Genomic DNA, 12,608 nt, shown 5'->3' with positions numbered 1-12,608 from the left:
AGACAGAAGGCTTACACCTGGGCAAAAACGGACACTGCTGCATCTTTTGCATTTCACTGGCAGCTCTATCCTGGTGCAGTGCAGACAGATAGGGAAAGGGCAGCAGGGGAAGAAAACAGGATACAGCCTAAGCGTTCTCAAGCTTAGTAAAATTCTACATTTTGGTTGGGGGATGCTTTAAATAAATTCTCAGTAGTGGGGAAAAATTATTGAAATGTTCTTTGATATAAAAAAACACTGTTCCTAAAATGTAATTATTATGTTTTTGTGTCCTGAAGTGAACTTAAAACATCTCAAGGTACATATACCAAAGGATCTGAAGGCAATTTTTGCTATGCTATGTAACTATACGGACATCATCTTCTCCAGAAGCTCCATGAAGCAGATTATACCTGTAACCCTAGTGGACATCTAGGGATCTCAGTTAAAAGCCAGACTGGGTAGAGAAATCTGTAAGAGCTATCTCCAAATAACCAGCAAGAAGCCAGACAGGGATGCTTGGCTGAAGTGATAGAGCACTAGATTTGAGTAAAAAAGCCAAGCAAGAACACAAAGCCTGGAGTTCAAGGAAGCTCAGTGACACATGCACAAGGCATTGCTTCGCTCTCTGTTACAGAGAGAACCAGGCCTCAAATTTCCTGTATATCCCTAGACACCCATGGACTACACCTATAATCACAAGGCAACCTATACCTCAACACCCTGATGTAACAGGAGCTACTTGCTTCCTTCCACAGTCAAGGGAAGCAGAACTGAGCACATTGAGATACCATTTCATAAAGCTTCATTCACATGGGCATATCTGGGCATTAGGAAGTTTGGATGCTAAGACAATGAAAGAAATGTACTTCATCAAACCAAGGCAGGTGATGTTTTCCAACTCAGCAAAGATGATGAGTAGAATAAACGAGCAGGGCTATTCAAACAGTCCAGCCAATGACAATACATATTCCTCTAAAGCTCCCTTTAAGGAACACCAGGAGAGGGCTCATATGTTCAATGTGGAATATAACTTTTAATGTGTGGGAAACCCTTCCACACATAAACATCCTCAACAGAGTCAGGAAGAAAATCAACAACCAGAAAGTTACCAAAGAAAAGGAAAACAGAATACATTATTTTGCTTTATTTAACAATTGGTAGATTTGGGTTTTTTTTTTTTTGGTTTGCCAAATATACCCCAGACTTCCTAAAAAAAAAAAAAAAATCATCTGAGTATTTCTTATATGTCCTTATAGTGTTTGCTACATAGAGTGAATCAAACGTAAAATAGCATAGATAGATGATACTATGTAGATTAATACACAAAGAAATGCAGGAACAAAATGTGTGAAGAATTTCATCTTGATTGACTAGAAAATGAGCCACTTCAATGCCAGAAGAAAATAGGCAAACAATTGGATGGGAATGTAATAATTATTCTGTTTAATTTCTTCACTTCAAAAAAAAAAAAAGCTAACATAAAGAGTACAAAATCATTTAGAAGCCTGTAATGCAAAAGTCCTGTCTAAGCTTTTATTAGAAATTTAAGATTAAATGCAGTTAATGCATCACACTCCTTGGTAGATGACTGGGTAATAAGGCACTGCTTTTAAAGTCAAGATGTCAGCACAGGAGGGTGTGAGATCAGGACCTTATGTAGCATAAAATGCAAAAATAAATTAAAGGGTCCTAAAAGAAGATTTATTCTTGCTGAATAGCAGGGAGCCTTGGCCTTCCTAGTGCTTACCTTTGCCAGGGACAAGACTTTCTAAAGGTTAAAAGAAAAAGCACCAAATGCTTACTGATAATTAGTACGTGAGTGTAATCCAGTTAGAAGCACAAAGCAATGTCCTCCCAAGCATTTAACACAAGGCAGTCATGTGCATGGAGGGTCAGAGCAAGTTATCAGGAGATGAACTAACATCTGAAAACAGGGCAGGAAAAATGTCTTGAGGATTCCCTTCACAAGGACCTTTAAGTAACACCAATATAACGTGGAGGGTCAAGAACTGCCAAGTGTTAGTGAAAAGAGGTTTCCTATTTTCCTCTCACTAAAACACCATCAACACCTTAAGATGCAAAATTTCAGAAGAGCCATACAGAATATGGCAACAAAAGCTACAGAGTTTCCTTCAAGGAATATCTACTACCCAGACTGGGGGGAAATTTCACAAATAACCAAAAGCTTTTATTCACTTATCCACCATATACTTCTTAACAGTGGATATTTTATTATCAATGTTGCCCTTTACTGAATACTTCTTCCCTGATACAACCAAGACAGCTCTAACTGCAGAGAGTGCGTGATGGAAAGGATATACGTTTTGTTTCCAATGTTCCCTAATCAAATAGGAACTGAACCATGCAGGTAAAAATGCTTCTTCAGATTATAATGAATAGAACTGTTTGAACTCTGTGGCAGGAAGTGGAGATTCAGAAGAATACCACCAAGACCTTTCAGTAACTAAACTGTGTCAGGCTAGATTCATCCTCTCCCAGGGGCCCACTGACACTCGTTGGGTTTATTTTTGTAGGGTGTATTTACCTAATACTACATGGCTACAGCAATGTTTTCTCAGAAGAAGTCCTGACCTCTTTCCTGAAGGTTAGTAACAACTTCCCTACCAAGGCCCAAAGTGCTGGCTAACTAAACAAAGTTAACCGTTTGGGGAAAATAAATCCACTGTGTTCTTCAAAAGTCAGACAGGATCTCAGAGGGGTAAAAAAGTCAGTTTAGGATTATCAGTCAGCAGAATTATTGCCAGAGGTTTAAGGTTGTTTGTTTTTAATTTAAAGTCTCATAGTAATCATATAATATCACAGGTTGTTATGTCATCTGTTAGTATTTGTGAGGTTTCTGAGGTAATGAATAATTGCAATTCATGAACCAATTATTTCAAATGCTTACTGATTCAATTTCTCAATTAACTATTCTAGAGTGCTGCATTTTCTCCCAATAACTAATGTTACAGATTTCCATCATTATACTGAATCATATTTTGACCCACATTAGAATCACATTTTCACAATCAGGTTGGCAGTAGCCTTTATGAATTAAGAAACCAATGCTCGCCATTCAGCTTTTGTTCCTCATCATGGTAACTGCGCCTATCTGTGCTTCTAACCATGTCTTCTCACAAGACTTTCAGAATCAAGCGGTTTCTGGTCAAGAAACAAAAGCAAAATCACCCCATTCCCCAGTGGATTCAGATGAAAACTGGTTACAAAATCAGGTACACTGGAGGAGAACCAAGCTGGGTCTGTAAGGAATTGCACCAGATGCCCACATATTTATGCTCTCCCATGAACCAGTAAAGCTGGAACATCAATATTGCCTGGACTGACAGTTGGGCATTTTAAACTGATTTTTCTTTGGTCACTTTAAGAATGGGCACAGTAATAAATATGTGAAACCTTACATTTGAAAAAAAAAAAAAAAGAAAGAAACCAATGCTCTTTAATCATTACCAATGATTATAAGTCCATATAACACAATAGAGAAGAAACCATCTAGGTACTAAGTAGATAAACTCACTGTTTGCTGCATTTTCAAGACAATTTGAACAAGACAATCTGCCATGATCAAGAATCAATAAACAAACTACACAATCAATGTCAACAGAATACTGCCATGAACCGAAATCTTTCACAAACAAAACATGTTCTAGCCCCTTCACTCTATACCAAGTGTTTCTAAACACAATAAATCAGACTGAAGTAAACTATGGTGACTTCCCTAGGATGTATACTCCACATGAACGGAGTTAATCCACACGTGCACACAAGTTTCTTAGGAGCCCTTACTAAATGTCCCAATTGTGATACACACAATGCCTCAACTGTGTAGAAACAGTTCCTAGCACAGGCAACACACATGCATGTGTAACAGTACACATACTTTCCTGAATCTTAAATTCCGTGTTTAAATCTCAGCTAATTATAATTTCCCTGGAATAGACTTCACAAACACTCAGGTTCACGAGGGCTACCCTCACTCTCATCGTTTCCTCTTCATGTTCCATCATGTAAAACTTCCTTGATGAAGACTACAAACTCAATGAGGGATGTTCTTCCTGTGGTCTACGCCAATGCTATGTTCAGACGAGTACTTGGAGCTTCAGAAACATTTACTAAGTGCCAAATAACAAATATACCTTGAAAGGTGTACTTCACTGTGTCTCAACCAGACACATCCATTTTAGAGATATATATATTTCTTTAGGCTACTTGGGCAAAAAGTTAGCAGGATTCCCATCTATACAAACAAGCTGAGTGAGATAATGCATGCCTATAATCCTAGATACTTGAAAAGCAAAGGTGGAAGAATTAAGGTCAGCTGCTGGCCCCAGTGAAAGGATAAGACCCTGTACACAAAGCATGAGACCCATAGGAAAGACAAAAAGCAAAAAGACTAGAGACGTGGCTCAAGTGGTAGAGCATCTGTCTAGCAAGTGTGCGGCCCTGAGATCAATTCCCAGTATTGGGAAGAAAATAGAAAATAAATATATAAATATTACCAATTTTAAACTCAGTGACACGATATAACTTTTTAATGCCATAATTGTTCTAAAGGTAGCAGCACATGTCATAAAGAAATGCACGAGTGATTTCCCTCCATATTCACTATGCAACTAACTTTCTCAAAAATCAACAAGAGAGGGGCTGGGGATATAGCCTAGTGGCAAGAGTGCCTGCCTCGGATACACGAGGCCCTAGGTTCGATTCCCCAGCACCACATATGCAGAAAACGGCCAGAAGCGGCGCTGTGGCTCAAGTGGCAGAGTGCTAGCCTTGAGCGGGAAGAAGCCAGGGACAGTGCTCAGGCCCTGAGTCCAAGGCCCAGGACTGGCCAAAAAAAAAAAAAAAAAAATCAACAAGAGAATGGTACTACCCAGATGTAAGACAAATACAAAAAAAAAAATTTTTAAAAACACCTTTGAGGTGGTAGCAGTCACAGTATTGTATTATATAATGCAAAATAGTTAAAAGGGAGGGTTCTGAATGGTCTAACCACACAGAAACAAATGATGGTAACCTAATTTAGTCTGAGTTGATGGTAACACAATGAATACTATAATATCACACAGAACCATGTAATGATATAAATCATAACCTGTCAATTAAAAATAATCCAGGGCTGGGAATATGGCCTAGTGGCAAGAGAGCTTGCCTCGTATACATGAGGCCCTGGGTTCGATTCCCCAGCACCACATATACAGAAAATGGCCAGAAGTGGCGCTGTGGCTCAAGTGGCAGAGTGCTAGCTTTGAGCAAAAGGAAGCAAGGGACAGTGCAGAGGCCCTGAGTCCAAGGCCCAGGACTGGCCAAAAAAAAAACAAAAACAGAATCCAAAACTTTAGAAAACTTCCATGATCATCAATCATCTGGTAGCTACAAAAATACTAGACAGTCACTCAAAATGTCACTGAGCTGAGACTGTCCAAGGACTCATTCTTTTTGACAACAAAGCAAAAGACAGAAGCCAGTACATGATCTAAAGGACTCCAGAAGACACCAAAGCCACAAGATTCCCTTTATGGAGTGCTTTCAACAAGAAAAAGAATGAATGAAAATAAAAACAGCAATAAGCCTAAACCACAGGCTGGGTTTCAGCGTGGTGCCATGGTGGAGCTGATTTCTTCACTAGTCACCTGGGAATCTGAACTCTCTGGCTGTCACCCTGAGGCCCATAGTCACAACTGCTTACCCCTCATCACGACGTTAGAGACTCTGCACCTGTTCACTTCCAGATACATCTGTCACAAGCTCCCCATGGTAAGAAGTTCCTCCTTTCTAGGTACCATTCTGGGGTGTACTTGGTTCTTTCCTGATGAGCTTCCTGATGGATGGTAAGCTGTCACCCCTGGGTCATTTTCTGAGTTCCTCCAGAAACTTCCAAGAAGATGAGAGAAGTATACCAACTGAAGTCCAATCTGTCCATCCTGCCTACATTGAACACCACAATCCGGCATCACACACTGTGGAACTAGACACCCAATCATGGGCCAAATATCCATATATGAATGAAAATCACCAAACCACTAAATTCCTCTAAGATCAAAACTCACAAGTAGACCATCCCTTCCCTTTACTGCCACAAACAAACTTGGGCCTTGAAGTTATGCAGAATCCCTGTCTTCATCCAGAAATGTTAAATGCCACTCTATCACTCCTTTATCACCATCACTGGGAGGTCTACAAAGTTGATGACCTCAAATACATATCAAAATTCAGACTTCAGTGTCCCAACAGTAGATTGGAGTTTCCTAGCTTTGGGCCTGAAACGGCTTCAAAAATCAATTTTTATCTGTGATACCCTAAACATCACATCCTTGAACATGTATCGTTCCTGAAGGATTTGCCTCTCACCTCTCAGCCCAATCCTTTTATGTGTCTAAAGATGGAATATGAAGGAGCAATTCCTGCCTTATTCCCCCAGTTCAAGCAAGGCACCAGGTGCACACAAACAGGCTTGACCACATGCTTGGCCCCAGGCAGGTAATTCCAATCTGGGCTGGACCAAGGACACCACCCTTGGTCCCCAGGGGAAAATAGCTCCTCACTCCAGGTGGAGAATTCCACCTAGAACATCGCCCCAGGCCCCCAAGACACCATAATCCATTTTCTATTTTCTGCTTCCTTGTTAAGCCCTATACACGTCCACCCCAAAATCCAGTCCCTGGCACAACCTCCAAGCCTGTGGGAAGGCCTGTGCCCCTCACTGGCAATAAACAAACAGTCCTCTCCTGTTGATCGAGTCCGGCCTATTCCTTTTCTGTTCTCCATTTTCCTAACAGTTACTGGTATGAAGAAAAAATGGCATCTCTGTGGAGAGCAGTCTCTCTAGAAGCAGACCACTCACCTCTATGAAGAAAAGACAGAACTAAGAGGGCAGGAAATAGTAATAGGATTTCAAATTGCATATGAAAAAAACAGCTCCATTCAGCTTCTGAACATCTCCTGGGGCCTTTCCATTTGACCAACAGGTCTGGGTCTTTCCCTAAAAACAGTGTTATTAGATTCAGAGTTGGAGAAAAGAAGGTAGTTGAATATCAAGTACTCAGAGGTAGTCAGACCTTCCCAGTAATTCCACCGCCAATCTTCCTGGCCGTGAATTAATGTAGAATAAACTCCATGTATGAGACCAGTTTGTGAAAATACACAAAGGATTTTTTTGAAGATTTAATCATAGAAAAATTACATTCATATAAGACAATCTACTACAGGTACCCCACATAAAAGTAGACATATATGGGGACTTTCAGACTGAATTACAGCAAGATTGTTCCCTTGAATTTCTCCTAAATTCCCCCCCAAAAAAAATTCAAGTTAAACTTTTCACTGATACATACAAATAAAATCAGTAGATTTCTTCCACTGTCCATCTAAAATACTAGAATAAGAAAAAGAAATATGCAGATCTTAAGGTTTGGGAGCTCAGAGGAAATACATGAATACAGCCAGAACCTGAAACTGTCAAGGAAGAGGCTGGCAGCTGCAGGCAGCAGGTGACGCGCCTCTGGAACGGACCTTAGCTTTAAAACTAAGAACAGCAATTACAATAGCGACATCACACTCCGGCCCACCATGGCCTCCTCTCAGGGGGTCTAAGTAATGAATTATTCATGTAACACATGCCCTACACCCTTTTCAGGAAGAAACGGACAAATCTACACCAAAACAAGCTAACAGACCTCTTTAGGGTCATAAAGTTTTGTCACCTGCTGTCCCCAGCTGCCAGAAGGAAGATAACCCTTTGCTTTCCAATCCCCTTTTGAAGCAATGTGTACGTTAACTGTGAACTATCTTTCGCGCCCAGGAATGCAGATGTGTACAAATCTATTCAAGGGAAAGGCCAAAGTCCACACTGTATTACAAGCACAATCCACAGCCTTACAAGCTGGGGAGCACAGTACACGGGAGGTGGCAACACCAGCCAAGGAGTAACTAATTTCTGCACGGTCTTCTGACAACCTCAGGAGGCCAGGAAAGGTGGCAATTGCTTCGGAAAGGCATTCAAAACTTTGCAAACGGCTACAGTTTCACCTCTTCTCCCCACCCCACCCCCCCGGTAATTACGATTTTATAAGAAAAAGCCCATCGTCGTTTGAATGATTCATTTTTCACCTTGCTTCTGTATTCGTACTTGCAACAAGGTAAGGGTTATTCACGGTGCAAAGTCACAGAGCACATGGAATAGCAACGGATAACTTGTTGATTTGCGTCCACAGAGAAAGAGCACTCGGGCTCCTTCTGTCTCTTTTAGTGGTTTAAGGACTGGAAATGGAAAGAAGATCGGTGCTTGGCATCTAAAGCTCAAGGAGGGCAGGAGCCCTAGCAGGGCACACGGAGGTTTTCTGTTTTGTTGAACCATAAGCCTAAGCTTAGCATTTGGCAGGCGAGACAACTCCTGCAATATGCCAGGAGTCTTCCTATAGAAAAGGAAGCGCTAAATGAAAAATAGCTAATGGAAGCATCCGAGGCCCACGGTGCTGCCAGGCACACAAAGGAGACCGGCACTCAGATGAAAAGGGAAAGCTGAGGTGTGCCATCACTGTCACTGTCACCCTGGTACAGCTAGTCCCCCAGTTCAGAACTGGATTGCGATGGCCCGGGCAGGAAGGCAGACTGTAGCCTGAGATCAACAAACCTACAGGGTCTGGAAAACAACCCACACCTGATGAAGTCAGAATTTTGGCATCCAAACCCAGTGTTTGTTGCTGGCTTTAGTTAGTGCTTTGTTTCCTCCCTCAAATAAGTTCCAATTCAATCACCACTCGACTTAAACTACAAACAATCTCTTCTAAGGTGGAATTCTAACACTGACAGGCATCAGAGGCCTTCCTGACTGAAGGAAAGAGTTGCTTTCCTTAAATAAAATACAATAAAAAAAAAACAATTGCAAAGAGGTTATCAAAATTGAGTATGCTTTTATGTTTTTATAAACAACATTTAAGAACCCAGGAGGTCACAGAGTTAGATGCTACTGAAATGCATATTTTTAAGCAGAGAAGAAAGGGGGGGGGAGAATAAAAGAGAAGAGAAAAAAAGATGGAAAAATACATTCCTGCAGTTTGTGCTTGCATACCTTTTCAAATTTTGTCAGCAATTCCCGTAAGCTGAAGTTCAGACCAATCATCTTCCAGTAGCCCCTGCAGCCTACATCTTTCTGGCAAACTTCCTTCGGACAACAGCGTTCAACTTCTAAAAGCCGTATCTTTTCTGGCTATACTTTAAAATCCTTTGTAAAATCCTTTACAAGCCTTGCCCTTGAGCTATGGTCCATGAGCAGCAACAGCAGCTTGGGCTGGGACATCTTAGCCACCTCACCGTGGGTCCGAGTTCTCATGGGCTTCGCAGCACGCCCGGCACAGACCTGTTCTTGTGCTTTCTGGAAGCTGAGTGCTGGGAGCCTGGCATGCTCTGCTTTTTCTCTGGGAAATCCCAGGATGCCCTTCTGCTCACCTCACTAATGACCCGCAGGCCACCACTTTTCTTTGCTGGGTCCAGGCTTAAAATTTGGTCTCAATTACATGCAGGGGGCTGGGGGGGGGGGGGGGAAGAAGAAACAACCATAGCCTGGAAACTTTAAAGAGAAAAAGGAGAAAGAAAGAAAAAAAAAAAGAGCCAAGTATTACCAACTTCCTCCATTCAGACTGGTTTCAGCAAAAGGGGGGGGAAAAAGGTCCTGGGTAAAAAGCCAGTTTTCTAAAAAGCATGACTTCTAGAGAGTTCCAACACAGAGTGTCCCTCCTCTTAAACTTAAAGAAATTCCAAAACATTGCATGAGGGAGACCTCCACAGGTTTCCCACCCTGCCAGACACCCAGCAGGCCGGTTGCTATGGTAACCACGAAGCTAGTTTCTACCCATTTCCCCAGGTCTGCCTGGGCCTATGGGGATGCTGTCAAGACAGCAGATCTAAAGTTGAAAAAGTTGTTCTGTATCTTTCTGGAGAAAAGTTCTCACAGCAACCGATCTCATGATCCTTCCCTGTAGGGTTTGAACAGAGGAGAGCAGTCAGTCAGCCCCTGCAGCTTCCCTGGCTGATCTGAGAGCAATGTGGTAATCTCAGTCTCTCTCCAGCAGTTGTTTATTATTTTAATCAGCATCCTCCTTTTCCACCACCCCTCACACAGCTTGAAGTGCAGATCACTCCCACTTCCTGGAGGCCTCCCAGCCCCAAACTTCAGTACAGTATCGCTTACATTGTCTCAATCCTGAATGGATGACAGCTACACACACACACACACACACACACACACACACACACACACACACCACACACCACACACACCCCTTCTGGGGCCCACCCAGGAAAAGAAAGGGGAGTGGATGTCTAACACAATACAAGTCACAAAAGAAAGTAGGCATGATTAATTTTTATTATTTAAAGGTAAAATGATGAGGAAAATACCTTTAAAGAAAAGTTCTTTGATCTCACTGACACCACTGAAAGTCATTCAGTCTGTTTTCATGAGGGGAATTTACTTCTTTCTGATGCAGAATTTCACATGCCAAAAGATTTAAGATGTTATAGTGCAAATGATAAATTCTTTGTAATGAGATGTGGTCATGATTCCAAAGCAAAATGTGACTTTTCTTTTCTTTTTTTTTTTTGTATTGGATAGCTATTTAGTATACCAATAAAAGCTAACTATGACAGGAATGTCCATATGAAATGCATTTCTCTAGTTGTATACAGCATTTCATGGTAAACATACAGGGCTTTTAATGGTGACAGATCACAAATGGAATGATGTTCATCTTAATAGAACTAAGTTTACTTTTCACATCAGGACACAGAACAAGGGAAGGAGGAATCTCTTAAAATAGATGATTCATCTCCTAAAAGGCTATTTGAATTGCTCAAATGTCAAGACTTAGCCTTCTCTAATCATATGGAGAAAGGGATTCCATTTAATAGCAGGAAAGAGTAAAAACCTATCAGGAACAGTATACAGGTGGTGACTGCTTTGGATTGGTAAAACAATTTTCTTTCTACATCATACCCAATTTATTTTTGTATCAGCATTTAGATAGCATGTGTTTTACATATGGCCATTTATACAAAATTTAACAGGGTTTTTCAAGTACTTTCATTATTTATTCCTAAAAACCTATATGTCCCTAGGGGCAAAATGGTTTTATGGAATTTCCAAAAGAATGTGTTTTACACCTCAGAGCGCCAAATTCAGATACAGATTCCAATACTATGGGTTTCGAAACAATGCTTATCTTATGGTTATCCAGAAATTCATCAGTAAATACACAATCTGCAATTTGGAGCTAAACAGCATAGATACTGGCTTGAAGACCAACTACCAAAAAGTTAGGAGGAAGGTCTTACAGAAACCGACCAGGTCAGTCAGAACTTGGGGGAGAGGGATGGGGGAACACATGCTGAGACCTTTCAAGAGCAGCAAATAGACTTTTTACATAAATACAAGACAAAAGAAACCACCAATCCCTAGCTACCACCACTGCCATCTCAGAGGCCTCCACCACCACAAAAAAAAAAAATAATAATAATAATAAATAAATAAAGAAGAGGGAGAAAAGAACAATCCTTCTCAGCTGGGCAAACTTCCAAGCTACCACCCAGGGTGCTGGAGGACTGTGATTAGAGACATGTGCAAACATGCCAAACTCCATGCACATATCAGAAGAGGGAATTCAAGAAAAACCCTGCCAAGCATGGGGGGCTAGAAGACCATCACCTTCCAAAGTAGGCTCTTCATCTTGGAATGTTTTCATACCAAGACAAGGATACTACTTGATTTGAGGTGCCCCAAATATCAAGATGAGGGAAAAGTAACAGCATCCTTTCTATGGGCTTGGGAAAACAATCATAGTTTAGTTAGTTAAGTTAGTTCATTAGTTCATTCATTGGTTCATTCTAATATGTAAGCCCAGGGCATCTCTCAGCTAAGCCTACAACCAATCACTCAACTATATACCCAGATGTCCTTTTGAAAGCATTATGGGCAAGTGGTTTGTTTCTGTAAAAGCCCCCAAATAATCTATACATTTAGCTAGCTAACTATTTAATGTATCATTCAGAAATAATGTGTTCCTTGATAACTGACATATTAAAACTGAGACTTGGGAAATGCAAACTGCCTTTATAAAAGTAACCACATTTTACTATGAATTTGTATTTTGTAACTATAAACAACAATATTCTCTCAGTCAATATATAAAATATGAACCTGTAACATATTTTACATTTCCATACTGTTTTTAACCAAGTACTTCTTTGATACATTATCTCTTGTAATCTCAAAAAAATACCACAAGCTACCTGTAGAAGCCATATTTCACACCAGAAGACTTAGTAAATCAGATGATGACATTTGAAATAGTTGACATTTTGACAGTTTAGTGTGTAAATTGCTAATCCTGGGGAGATGGGATAAATTCAAAACAGCCAATCAATCCTAGAAATCTCAAGCTACCACCTCAAACATAAATGCCCAGCCCCATGAGAAAGTGAAGGTTCTAGAACAACAGAGAAGCACAGAAAAATCCAGTAATGGAATCAATAAAAGTCCAATCTAAATTACTTAATGAAAAGCACATTCCACTGTCCATATGTCTATTTATTTAGCTTTGGCAAGAACTTAT

At 40.7% G+C, this 12,608-nt stretch overlaps 1 protein-coding gene and 1 pseudogene across 11 annotated transcripts in view; one reads left to right on the top strand and one right to left on the bottom strand.

Moving 5' to 3' along the window:
• The window catches only part of Utrn (utrophin), a 431,942-nt gene that overhangs the window by 141,360 nt on the left and 277,974 nt on the right, over window positions 1–12,608 (bottom strand). The gene's annotated exons all lie outside the window — the stretch shown is intronic.
• Window positions 3,074–3,398, top strand: LOC125357367 (annotated as a pseudogene).

Source organism: Perognathus longimembris, chromosome 9 (genome assembly GCF_023159225.1).
Source record: "Perognathus longimembris pacificus isolate PPM17 chromosome 9, ASM2315922v1, whole genome shotgun sequence".
In the NCBI taxonomy this organism is placed as follows: domain Eukaryota; kingdom Metazoa; phylum Chordata; class Mammalia; order Rodentia; family Heteromyidae; genus Perognathus; species Perognathus longimembris.
The sequence above is the reverse complement of the archived record's forward strand: the minus strand, read 5'-3'. Positions and strand labels throughout refer to the sequence as shown.